The 13607-nt window shown below is 41.9% G+C and overlaps 1 long non-coding RNA gene across 2 annotated transcripts in view; it reads right to left on the bottom strand.

Annotated features, from left to right (window-relative positions):
* The window catches only part of LOC138689433 (uncharacterized), a 50258-nt gene extending 44446 nt beyond the window's left edge, over positions 1 to 5812 (bottom strand). For both annotated transcript variants that reach the window (XR_011328270.1, XR_011328271.1), the window contains exons 1-2: positions 5701 to 5812; positions 4302 to 4484 (exon numbers count right to left, since the gene is read on the bottom strand). This is a non-coding gene — a long non-coding RNA (uncharacterized lncRNA). The remainder of the gene's footprint in view (positions 1 to 4301; positions 4485 to 5700) is intronic.
* Between the last annotated feature and the right edge of the window lie 7795 nt (positions 5813 to 13607).

The following is a 13607-nucleotide window of genomic DNA, read 5'->3' as shown; positions in this document are numbered from 1 at the left end:
GCCTCGTTAAATCAAGTCTGACTTTTACCACTGGTGTCAGTGGGGCCAGGATTTCATTATAGGCCCGATTTCCCCAGGCCTAACTAATGGCAGACAGACCTTCACCTGGGTTATTGCAGGATTTAATTCATTAGTGGGTCGTGATTTGACACTTGGAGACACACCACTGATTGCTTCTGTGGAACTGTGAGCCCAATAAAACCCGAATATTTGAAATTCAAGCTCTAAGGCCACTCAGACCAAACCCACTATTTCTTTGTTTTGTTTTGTTTCTTTATCCTTTGCTTCACAATCAATCTTTAAAAATCTTTTTTCCCCCGGAGCCTGTCAAAGCTGCCTCCCCAGGGCTCTCCCCTATTGTGATGTCCTCATGCAGTCCCTTTGTAATACCCAAGCTGTGCAGTTGATGCTCAGACTGAATTAGAAAGCAGGCCTGCGTCTGATCTGCAAACATACCTCCAGCCTTATTTCCCTTCCCTTAATGTATTCCAGTCTATGCCTGGGTAGTTAAAATCTTCAATTCCTACCACTCTCTCCTTTTTACATGCCTGTTTTATTTGCACAGTCATTTCACAGTCCAGTTGTTCTTTCTGGTCAGGTGGCCTATAAAATATTTCTATTACTAGTTTACTCTCTGAAACATCTCCAACTGCAACCCATAATGACATAGCAGCCCCATTCCAGCCTCTCTCAGATCCCCACTTTCAAAGGCTAATAAATCCTTTTCCTTCTCAAATAGCTCTCTCTTCTCTCATTCCCTTCTCCTCCTCCCCAAACAATCTAAACAATCTCTACTCTTTAATGTTAATACCTCTGTTATCTTCTAAGGCAACTGCAGCTCCATCTATACCTATTTCCCAATGGGCAATGCCTACGCGTACAGCTAAACTCCTAGCATCCACACCAAGACACAACAATGAGCGTCCTCCTCCTCCTGTTCCCTGTACAAATATAACCTCTTCCTGACCACATCTGGGATTCATGGCTTTGCCGTTCCTGATCAGGGTAAGCAGGGCTGGTTCTTATTTCTGTCCATCACCCTGCGTGTCTCCATTTCACCAACTGCTTCCAATTTGTCTGAAAGGGAGGATCTGGTTAGAGTCAAGGATTTCTACTTTTTAATGCGCTTCTTCCACTGTATCCCATAAATATATTTAACTAGTTTTTCCCACTCCCATTGTATGAACCATCCTTCCATCTGTGTTGTGCTGTAGGCTCGTAAGATGAACCTTGTGCTTGCATTTGAGACCGTCCTTGGGGTTTTCACCGTGTACCTTGACCTCCAATGCCCTAAATTCCTCCAAATGCATTTTCTTAACACATGTTTCTGCTGCAGTGGGAGCCTGACTAGTAGCTCATGAGGTTCTTCTGCCCAGCCAGGTCTCTGCAGCTGTGTGAGGTATTTGTAGTCCTATGGGGGCTGACACAGCTTTGAGCAAAGCCATGGGCTCTCCCCTGCCATACCCCAACCACCTCGCAGATCACTGGCGTGTGCCCCATGGAGAGATGTGACCAAATGCCTCCTCATCTCCTATACTAAATCTGTGCAAGGATGCTGCAGCACAGACTCAGCGTGAGCTGCGAAATGCTCTCCTGTGTTTAGCCTGCCAGGAGCTCCACATAGGCTGTCCTGAGCAAGATTTTCTAAAGTAGCCAAATGAGGAGTTCATGAACAACTCAAAGTCCAGAGCTTCCCAAATGATGCTCAGAACATCCCTGAAAGCTGGGACACCCATGTTCTTTTGTTCATCATCGATATGAGAAACTGTAAGAAACAGCAAATCCCCTCACACTGGGGAAAAAGTCAGAGGAGTTAGGAGTAGCTTAGGATTTGCTCCCATGTGCCAAGGGTTACTAGTGTGTTTTTAAGCACCAGGCCAAAGTTTGAGGAAAGTCACTCTACACTAAACTTAACTATGCAAAAAAGGAAATTTGGCCCCAAAATTATTTGGTCCTATGGTGACTGTAAAATGGGAGTTAAAAGTATTTGGGTAAGTGATCTGGAGAAGAGCTTGGGAGGGATGCAGAGGGATATAGCCAGCACAGTTCACAGCACCCAGCAATCCACCCTGCTCACTGCTCCAACTTCTTATTTGCCAAAAAGGAAGAGAAAAGCTATTTCCTTCTTTTCCTCTTTTGCAGCCCTGTGACTGGAGTCTCCACATAGCCCCATGGGGCTCCCTGGAATCCAGGGAATCAGCTGGATTCTGCACCATAGGAAAGCTCTGTTAATACTACAGTTACTACTGATACAGACACTCACACCCACAAACACCACTACCATGCTACGTACATCCAGCCAAGCAGCCAAATGGTTCTGAGCCAGGCTGTGGTCTGAGCGCCAGTAACATACAGCTCTGGAAAATCCCTGAGAAGGCCAAATGCAGAGGGTGTCCACCGTTCCCCTCTGTCTCATGGGCTCTTCCAGTTTCCCAGCTATAATTGGTGCTGGTTTTGCAAACTGGGTCACACCTGAACCTGTCAGGCTGCCTACGACTGTAGCACAGACCCAAAGCCCAGTAGCTGCGCATCTGGCTGTGTGATGGTAGAACTGCAGGTAGTGGTGGAATCTTCATCTCCTTCTCTTCTGCCCCCAATGAGCTTGTGATGTTTCTAGCAAGCACACAACCTAGGTGACACTTCTAGAGCACAGCCCTCCAGGAGATCTCTGTGACACCCTGAGCAGAAGGACTTGGCTGGAGCAACTGTACTCCAGTGCTGTAACTGGAGAGAGAACTGGAATTAAAGCCTCTTAGCCCACTTACGTGAAGCTGGGAAGATCCAGGGCACGTCTCTTCTTAAAAATCTTGGAAAATCTCCCCTTGAGGTTTCCCCATCCCTGGTGTTGACACGTTTTGTTGGGCCTTATAATGCAGCAGTTGGACTTGGTCTTAACTCAGTCAGATGGATCCCACTTTTACCCTAAATCCCTTAAGATAACATTTGAGTCCCTCTCACTCCTCTTCCAACTTGCAGTTGATGTTCCTAAAAATCTGGGGATCTGCTTTTCTTTGTAAGCCCCCCAAAATAAAAAAAAAAGGCTTGGAAGAAGTTTCAGGAGAAGTTGTCCTGAATAAGCACTGATTCATGCCTCCATTGGGTGCACATCTTGCATTAGGGGTCAAATATAAGACTCAGAGTCAAGAGCTGTTAAGGGTTTGATGCCGCCCACTGATTTTATGTATGACCAAACCCAATTAATTTTACCTCTTTATCTATAACTTTTCTCATCTGGAAAACTGGCTACTAAAGATAATCCAAACCCATACATTTTCTGATATCAAATTTGCTGACAATCATGCAGTACTCTCAGATAGAGGGGCGAGTATATTAGTAGTTATCTTGTCACCGAATAAAATAAAATTATTAAAATGTGTTTTTTCTCTTCCAACAGAAATTTCTACCACCATTTAGAAGAACAGAGGCAATACATCAGGACAGGTGATGAAGCTCCAGTGCCCTATAGCATTCCCACAGCTACGTGCAACATGAGTACGTGAACTTGGGCTATTAGGCGGACACACCACCTACTTCCCAGCTCATTGCACAGACTGTCTCCATTGCAGAGTGCTGAACCACATCTCAGTTGCTGCAAGAAGTCACCCTAGGACACTGCCAGGAGGAGGTGCGGTAGTGCAGGGCTGAGCATCTCTGCCCACTCTGTGCCCTCCTATTTGCCCATCTCTTGTGCAAATGGTACAGTTTGCTAAAAAGCACATCAGAGTAATGCTGGGCAGCTCTAATTTTGTGCAGGGACCCCAACATTTATGGTATACAGCATATAGACACAGCTTTACTTGGTAAATGACACAGTTAAACAAGGTAAATCAACAATGAGGGAGAGGATGAGAAAATTATATTGACTGTAATGTTTACAAACACTCGTCACCTTCCAGCTCACTGATGAATTGGTAATTTTTTTGCTGGAAGAAAAGATCCCTTTTGCTTTAAAGACAGCTATTTGATGAGGCACAAGGGAGACAATTAAACATTTAATTCAGTTTGACCTGCTCTGTCATTACAGCTCTTTGTTTCCCCATCTCTTTCTTTTTTACTCTGACCTTTAGGATGTGGTACTTCGTGGGTTGGTTTTATTATTTATTTTTTTTTGACCAGGTCAGATCAAACAGATCCTGTTTCCCAAAGATAACATGAATGCAGAATATTAATGCAGACTTCCCCTATTGTGTCCCTTTGCCTCCCTTCCCCCTTCCCCCAATTTCCCCCGCACCCCACATGCCTCCCCCTGCCTGCAAGCTCATTTGCACAAAAGCACACTGAGTCCCCACTCAGCAGCCCACCTTGAACAAAACACTCCAGGACTCTTGAAACAGCAGAAGTGCTAATCAAGCAGGGCCCTGTGCTGTGTGCTTCTGCAGTGGTTGCCTGGCATAGAAATGGGCTGTCTGGCCGCAGCTATGAGGTAACGTCTGGCTTTTTTGCCAAGCTGCAGAACTAGTCAGACACTCCCTGGAACAACATTTCTTCAGGAAAAAAAAAAAAAAAAAAAGGAAAGAAAAAAAAAAAGAAAAGTTAGGCAAGAAATGATCTTCCAGAAACTTCCTTGCATCTTTCTGTGTGTGGGTTTTTTTTTCCTGTGGGGTTTTTTTTTGAAAAGTTATATAACCAAATTACTTAGAATGCAATGGGTTTCATCAGCTGATTTTGGGCAGTAATCTTATGAAACTGATTTCTCACACTTACTAGGCAAACTGGAAATTTGGAAAAGGGAAAGAACACACACACACACACACACAAAATATATACACACACAGATGTACCCCACTCGTCTTCCTGCAACACTGTCTAGATCTATCAGCTATTTTTGGATGCAAACTGAAATAGAGCAATACAAATTCAAGCAAGGCAGAGCTAACCTGCATCTGCAGCATCTTTTTTGCAGTGCCACCGATTAATCTAATTAACCAGTTAGAGGAATTTTTTGTTACACTGCAGCAGCAGCAGCCCTTCTCTTTCCCTTAGAAATTCCCTATTTACCGAGATTGCATAGTATTCTTGATTCAGCATATTCTGCTTTTTATAGTATCACTGACAACTTGATTTTTTTTTCCTGAAGGACAGAAAAGATATAGTTCATTTTTCTGCAGTGAAGGTTGAGAAATAATCTGAACTGAAAAGGCATGGCTGTTCCTTTGGGGTTTCAAGCTGCGGCTAACTAAACCTCTCGTATTAAATACATGTATATTTGTATCAGTCAAAAAATTTAGACTTGTCCCTAGGTGACATCCTTCAAGGAGTTAATTCCTGAGAAGCAGCAGCTTTGAAAAGGTGCAAGAAAGAATGTCTTGTCCTCAGGGTAGGACCAGCCAATGAAGCCCGGTGCCGGTGATGTAATGCTTCAAACTGGTGCATCATTGGTTCCGGAGATATTAGACTTGATATGATTTTGGAGTTTGGTGAGAGGAGTTTTTGCAGAAGAGCCTGTAAATTTCCCTGCACCAAGGACATTTTACGTCAATTTTCTAGTGTTCTTCAGCCAGGGCATGTCTAGCTGGTAGAAGTTTGCTCTAATGATAATACTTCTGTCTTGTGTCTTCTTGGTACTGTTTAGCTATTCTGTATCCTGCTATCTGGGAGGCATTTCTCTGAAGTCAGACTGTGCTGGAATTACTTCTCCAGCCTGCCCATGAAATTGAAATGATTTTTTAATAAAAAGCGGTTGTTTTTTCTCTGACTCACCTCTGAACTCTTAATTGTTTCAGGCACCAACTTCCATTCCCCCAGCTTCTATTACCTTCCCAGGTTTTCATCTGCCCAGTCTTATTTCTTTAGCTGATTACTTCATGAGGAGATGGCTGATGATGTCTTAAATGAACCTCTCCAGTCTGGGCTTGCTCTGGAGGATAAACCACCATAATGTCAGTCAGCTCAGGAGCACGTCGCCTTTTGCCCGTCAAGGTCGCACGCTGCGGGACTTGCAGGAATGCAGCTGCAGCTGCAGTCCCTGAAGCTGCCTGGCCACTCCAGTACACTAAGTAGTTTGTTTGAACTTTAGCCTTGTTTCAGTCACAGAATCCTCTAAGATTCTCATGCCTTTCTCTCACACCACCCCCCCCCAAATGAAATAAAGTCTCGCAAAACCTACAGGGATGATTAAAGCTTTTATCAAACCAGGCAAGAGGAAACAGGGACTGCAGAAGATGTTCACAGGCTGACTTCCACAGGTTCCCTGGAGATGCTGGCATTGGCGATGCTGAGGTCAAGGCAACAGCACAGGAAGCCCAATCCAGCCCACAAATCTCTGGAAGCTCTGAGCAGTGCAGTTTCCCGTACTTCCCCTGGGCATCCTGAGGAGCCCTGCCAGTTGCCAGAGGCCAAAGATCACACAAGTGCTGTGGAGGGTAGAGATTTCCCAAGATACAAACTGCTTAGCACTTCTGAGGTTTGCTTCTTTTCCAAACAAGAACAAGAACCTAAAATCCTGAAATTTGCTGAAAACTATGGGTAAATATAATTTTTGCTCAGGCTTTTAATTTTATTTCAAAAACCAAAATGTATGTTTTGATGCAGACTTTTGAAAAGTTACTATAAAGAAAATTAAAAGTGAAATAATTCATTCCAGAAATGGAACTTTTCCTATCGCCTCCCATTTTTGTGTGAAATAAAATAAAAATTTCAATAAAACTGGGTCAGGTTAGCAGCATGTTTGAATAGCTATACACACCTTCCCTAGGCTAAACTACCTCCGCTTCTTCTGATAAGGAGAGCACAAAGATCTGAAGCAAAATTTGCACATCCTCTCCTGCTGTACAGTCTTAAGTTACTTCTACATCTGGATTATCCCTGGTATACTGCTGTCGTCTTTGTCTATGTAACAGTCTTAATGTTTCAGAGAATGAGACCTAAAACTAACCTAGAGAGTCTGTTCCACTACCTAACTCTCCTAATAAGCAGAAAGCTTCTCCTAATATCCAATCTCAATCTTTTTTGCTGTAAATTAAGCTGATTTCTTCTTAAGCTGATGTCCTACCTCCAGTGGAGAAGGGAAATAACTAACCATCACCCTCTTTAAATCAACCTTCTCCATAGTACTAGGCTATTATAATGCCCTTCCTTAATCTTTTTTTTTCCCCAGACAAAACCAATCCAGTTCTTTCAGTCTTTTCTTCTCACTCACAGTATCTAAATTTCAGATAGTTCCTGTTGTCCTTTCCCCGGGATTTTGTCTCTATTTTTTTGAAAGTTTCCAAAACTGGACCTAGCGTGTTGTGCTCCCGACCGATGTATTGCTGCATCCTCTCACGCTGCTCATCAGCACAGGAAAGGAGAACAGTGACTTCTTCTCTGAACAAGGGCCGATAAAAGCTAGGGAGGGGAATGTATCCATGTAGGTGTCCTGCTTTGTGACATTTTGTTGAAAAAGTGTCCTATCGGAGATGCTTTATGCAAAGAAAAAACACTCACATGTTATACCTCCTCAGCTTCCCAGAGGGCTAACGATGCACAGTGTACCCTGAAGGAAATATTTCTGTTAACTTTGCCCAGTGTTTCCAAAGCTCAGCACTTAGCTGCGCTTCCCGTGTGCTACCAGCTACCTATTCATTTGTACTGACTTTCCAGTATGGCGAGGGCAGAATAACTCTCAAATATTGATCAGATTATTGGCATTACATGGTAAAGAAGGGAGGGATTTAATAGCAACCCACTGAAACATATGAGAAATGAAGACCATAGTTGAGCCCTATTCCAGTGCAGTGCATGCTGGGGTTGTATGAAGGGTTATCAGCTAATTTCATTATTCTGAGTGCATGGGATACGGTCCGTCCTTGGTCATCTTGGTCATCCTTCTCAGTTGAAACCTGTGTTTGTCATCTCTATCAAGTTGGTAGAAATTTGTTGCCACCAGAGAACAATGCCTTCTGATTTTTCTTTGCTCTATTGAGCAAAATGAGGTTTTGTTTGCTACCTTGATGGAAAGAGTGCATCATTTCACTACTACCTAAGCAGAGATATTAAGATGAAGCTACTGTGCAATCATACAAGACTGAATCTAAAAAGCCCCACTGTGTGATTTGTTTTAACACTGTGTTTACTGATTTTGACAATGAAGCTTGCGATGTTAGAATGTAAAGACAATGAAATCCATATTCTGTGATTCTACAGTTATCTTTCCAGGCAACAGCAAGAATACCTTTTCTCTTCCAGACCTTTCTAGCTCTAAACGAGACATTTTCTGTTGGCTTTGGAAAATTACTGTTGCAACTAATAATGTGCTGTGCTTAAGCCCCTGCCCTCCCTGCACACATTCTATATAGAATTCAGGTGTGGCTCTGGTGATGTTTGCTGTGTGGTTTATAGAAATGCATCTCACTTGTGACTTCAGCTCGCTGAGCCTCCCAACATTGCTGTAATAACAATGACAGCTGTGTCTGGAGGGGGGTTTTGTGCTGCTTTGCTACAGAGAGTCTTTCCATTTACTTCAGGCAGTTTGAGAAAGAGCCTTTGGTCTAGCAAGTATCTTCTGCAGCACAGGCTTTCATATACGCCAGCCAGCAAACCCTAGGGAATATACATGAACACAGGGAAGAAAAGTGAATTGGGAATTTGAAAATATGACTATTTCCAAATACCCTTCTGATGTGACAGGGAAGTCCAGTGGACAACTCAAAATGCACTACCAAGTACTTGTCCTTCTACAGCGTATTTGGAAAGCCACGCAAACTAACCATGCAAAAATGTCAGCCTGCTCACAGCCACTCTCCAGCCTTGTCCCTAAAGCACCTTATGTAGGTGCTTGAAAAGTATCTGCAGATGACTTGCTGCAGGGTGACACGCAAACCCTTTCCGTGGCAGCCCCTGGAGCCCAAGCATACAGCCTCCCAGCCAGCCCCATCAGATAAACTGTTCCTGCTTCTCCAGGTGCAGGCAGGCCCAAAGTGAGCTACTCAGGCTAACCAAATTAGTGACCCATGCCAGTGGCTCCTGTAGGGACACCCCAATTTAAGATGTTTAGATGTTTTACTGCCACCATGTTTCTTTACAAATTGCTCGCATTTGAGAGCAGAAAAATTCCACTCCACAGGACATAAAGTGTCAATTTAAGTGTTAATTATATTTTCATATCAGAACATAAATTCCGGTTTGTAAGAACATGGGTGTCCTTAAAATACGTTGTAATAAAAAATTGAAACCAGCTAGTGTTCTTAAATCAATTTTCACATTTATAACTTTAAAGAATAGTTCCCTTTTTCTATCTCATTTTGTCAACTCTGTATGGCTTTGTGCTTGCCTTGTCATTTCATCAAAAATATGTCAGTCTGTAATTTGCAGTGTTTCTTTCAATTAAAAACAAAATGCCCCAAAATAACAACAACAGCAGCAGCAAAACCAGAAGCAAAGTCTCAAAAATGTATTAAACTATGTGGACATGGTAATCTGAAAGAATACATATAATTTATTTTATCAACTACAGAGAAAACTGCAAAGATTCAAACCATAATTGTGACGTTAATAGCCTTCTATTGCTATTAATGGCTGCTGTCTGTGGTGTAAACATTACTTCTAATTTTCACAGCTCATTCGCATCATAAATGAAACACAAAGAATCCTGGGGAAGATAGTGTAGATACCACATTTATCATAATATCTGAGGGCTTTCTTTGGAATCACAGAAATTGGACCTTACATATATATGATTTACTTTATTTATTGGACTGCAAAATTTTAAGTCTTTCCAAGGTCATTACGCTAATGGGAAGCACAAGGTTAAAAGATGCTGACTACAGACTTTGCAGGACCTTTCCGATACCTTCTAAGCACTCATTTCCAATTCCTAAAACTACTGACTTCTTATTTTTAAGCTTCTCCAAACTCCTGCAAATCCCAGGAGCCTGTAGCAGTCTTCCAAACCTCTAGCAGTACATTTACTTTCTTCTGAGTTAACTACTAGACCTAATTAAACAACACTGTCTCATCTGAGTGCATGATATTCTTACAGTCTGAATACAAATTAAAATTTCAGTTCTGTTAACATTCAGGTCAGTTAATCAGAATAAACCTCTTTAAAAACTAGAAGACTAAAGTGATTTCAAAGTCAGTCATACTCTTAACTCATTTTTAAGGATGTTGTTTGTAATATTCTGTATTGGTTCCCTTTAAGTACTAATAAAAGCTCACAGTTCTCAGACCAGCTTAATTCAATGAAAGAAAAATAGGGAATTTTACATGAAGGGTTGCTAAAGAGCTTGTTTCTAAAGGGCAGGCATGCAGTTCTGCGTGTCGAAAATTGCACAGACAGTTGCCAAAACAGCATGTGCAAATTAGACATCGTTCACATAATGAACTTGTTAGAAGACTAATTCAAGATTTGCATGTGGAAATCCGAATGTGGAGCTACATTATTCCTTGTGAATGCAGATGTATCTATTAGCCTGTGTATTTTAGCAGATGTTATTTTGAAAACAAGATCCTAAGTCCTCACAGTACAGAAATTAATAACTAGAGATTGCAATTTCATGGAGAGCTTTTCTCTTACATAGGACATGATAGTAGACAATCAGAAATGTTGAGTTTTCATCTCACCCTCATAACAGATTTTCTGTGTGAGCTCAGGGAAATTATATTACTTTTACCTACTTTTGTTTACCTATCAGTGAAATGGCTTTAATATTCCTTATCTGCCATCACACGCGCACTGTCAGACTCAATTAGTGTTTGTAATTCTCTTTAAGCTCTGCAAATGATCACATGTTTTGGAACAGAATTAAAACTTCAATTGTTTAACCCAACCATTTTCTAACTGCAAATGCTAATCACTTGGCAATAATTTTCTAGTGTTAAAGAGGGGGAAAAGGAGTGAGAAGGCAACAGACGCAGATCAGGTATGCTGGCAAACTCTGAGGTAGGCTGGGCCTTCATAATTGGAGTTGGCACTTTGGTGAGTAAGTAGGCTTTAGATGAGGGTGTACAGAAGAACTTAGCAAGCAGAAGCTGCACTTTCATCCACCAAGCAAGAAAATGCTGCCTTTGGTTCGGTGTGGTTGGAATCATACCCCTCCCACTAATCCCTTAAAATGGTGAGTTTCAAAATGTGCATGCCATGGGTGCTTGGTTTTGGGCTTGGCTGCAACGATGACAAATGCAAGGCTTTGCTTAGCATTCAGTTTGCATAGTGCTAAAATACATATACCTTGCTGCCCAGGTTTTAGGCCCTGTAATCACTCTTTTGAAAGTGAAATGCTATTTTCAGCTTTATCTTCATTTTATTCTCATTGAAAATAATTGCTGTGATTTAGAGACTGTCTAATGCCCTGTCGTTATCTGCAAATCTCTAGTAGTATGCTGGCATCCAGTAGTGAACCTAAAAGCTGCATACATTTTCAAGTTGCAGCATGTTAATCTCATTCAGTATGTAGAATGATCTCTCTAATTGAAAAGAGGAATGCAGCCAGGTTTTATATATACTTTTTCTATGTTTGCATTTGAAGTCCAGTAAATGCTAGGAAAGTATAAAACCCCTCCATAAAACCAAAATAAAACTGATGCAAGCATTGGTTTTGAATTCAGTAACCACATATGATTTGGCCTGCTCCAGTGTGCTCTCTCCATAAAAACTGAAGGTGAACATTATTCAAATCACCTTGTAGGGAAAGAAATTTGCATACAGGAAGACTGGAGTATAAGGCTAGTGAAATCTTGACTTTGCCTAACACATTAGCAAACTTTTTGTTGACTTCATTAAGAATAAGATATCACTGCTGGACGGTTTGTGCCTTAACCTGTTTTACTGACACAGGAGATGTAAAGCAAGATGCTAAGACTGACTCAACTCTGATTGAAAATTAACACAGATCTTAGTTTCTGACTGGGCAGTCAGCAAGAAAAGCAAGAGGAAAATGTATTTTACAATAATATCCATAGGACATACTTTGTGTCCATCACTATTTTATTTATTCCTTGTACCCGTTAAGTAGGCCCTTCCTATGTTTTCTGTTCTCTCCCCTTCACAGAAGCTGTCTCCTGAAATGTATGTCAAAAAAGTACAGCCTAACCCTTCCTAAGAGAAGTATCACAGCCTCTTGCACAAGTAATCTGGCACAATGCAGCTATCAGTAGTAACTGTATAGTATGTCAAGCCTATTTTGCGGAATACCCTGAGATGTCTGTATATGTCCCATTGACTTCTGGTTCTCAAATCCAGCCAGGGAGGAAACCTTCCCAAGAAACCTCATATAAGCAGTAAAAGAAAAACGCTATAATATGGATTCAGAATGGTTGCTACACATCACACATTCATGTGGTTTCACTTACTCTGCTCCTACTCTTGTTTTCAGCTGGTTGGCAATACCCAAGGGTGTGGTTTGCTTGTGAGATTAGACAGGTTGAGAGGCAGGCTTTTATCATTGTTCCTGCAGTGCATGTGATTTTTTTTATGTGTTCCTACTTGTAATTTTATCACTTGGTTATTATTTCACAGTGGTTTTTATTGCACTTTTTACTACAGGAGTCTTGCGGGTATTGGCGTTAGCAATTGGAGAGCAAGCTTCTGTCACTGTAGCCTGCCTGTGAAAAACAGGTACTTAGGTGGCCAGCAGAAGTTGGTATTTTCCATCTGTGAAGTCTGTACATTGTGATGAAACCTCAAAAGATGCCTGGTGACGTTTACTCCAAAAGCCATCTGCATTATTGTTTCATGCACGCCCTGAAGAAGTTTCTAATGCTGGGCAGCCCAGGCAGAAGGCAGGTGCTTGAAAGAGCTTGCAGGCAGGTTGGTTCTATTATCCGAATTGAGCACTCATTCCTAATTATTTATAACCTCTATCTGCAGTGTATTGCACAGCATGATGAGTATTGTCAAACAGGAAACTTCTTGGACATCAAACTTCTGTTGTTTTCTCTCACAAGGAATCCCTAAGCAGAGTCCCTTTGGGCACACAAGAAGCGCCGCTCTTCTGCTGGGCCTCAGGGCAAGTCAGCATTGTGGATGTGCTCCCTCCTGACCTCCCGCCAGCCTCAAGAATAACATTTGCAAACTCCTTGTACAGCTTCCGATAATGAGGGCTCCCTCATTACAAAGTCTAATTATCAGAGTGTGATTGTAGAGGACACAACCTTAACATACAGGCTTTCATGACCCTTTTCTTTACCCAGTTTATCTAGATGCTTCACCAAGTTGGAACTGGCAGCATGCAGCTAACATCCTCACTGAGCATTTTCCTTCGGTCCCACACTAGCAGTCAGTTGAAATCAGTTTGATGAACCAGTGGGTCAGCAGGAGAGAAACACAGCATATTAGTCTTTAAGCTTCTTAGATAAAATGTCCCAGTGAACTCTGGCAAAAAGAAGAATCAGAGTGGGACCCTGCAGCTAGGGGAGGGCAATTAATGGACATTTACTGGTTTTATTTTAAGGAAATCAATGGACTTGCTGGAGACTGGGTGATGGAGCACACAGCTGGTGGAATGGACAGCCAAAGATCACTATTTTCCTTTTAAGCAAATCAATGTGTTAATTGGGGTTCTGGTGGGATTCTGAAGCTGCTAATGGAGGTGGGGGCCAGTGGAGGATCATTAGTCTTTATTGTAAGCAGTACAGTTAGTTAATTGGGGTGTGACTGTGTTGTAAAAAAAGAGAACAGGCAAAGAATG

Source organism: Haliaeetus albicilla, chromosome 2 (assembly GCF_947461875.1).
Source record: "Haliaeetus albicilla chromosome 2, bHalAlb1.1, whole genome shotgun sequence".
NCBI lineage: Eukaryota > Metazoa > Chordata > Aves > Accipitriformes > Accipitridae > Haliaeetus > Haliaeetus albicilla.
Note: the sequence above shows the minus strand (reverse complement) of the source record. Positions and strands in the feature narration are given on the sequence as shown.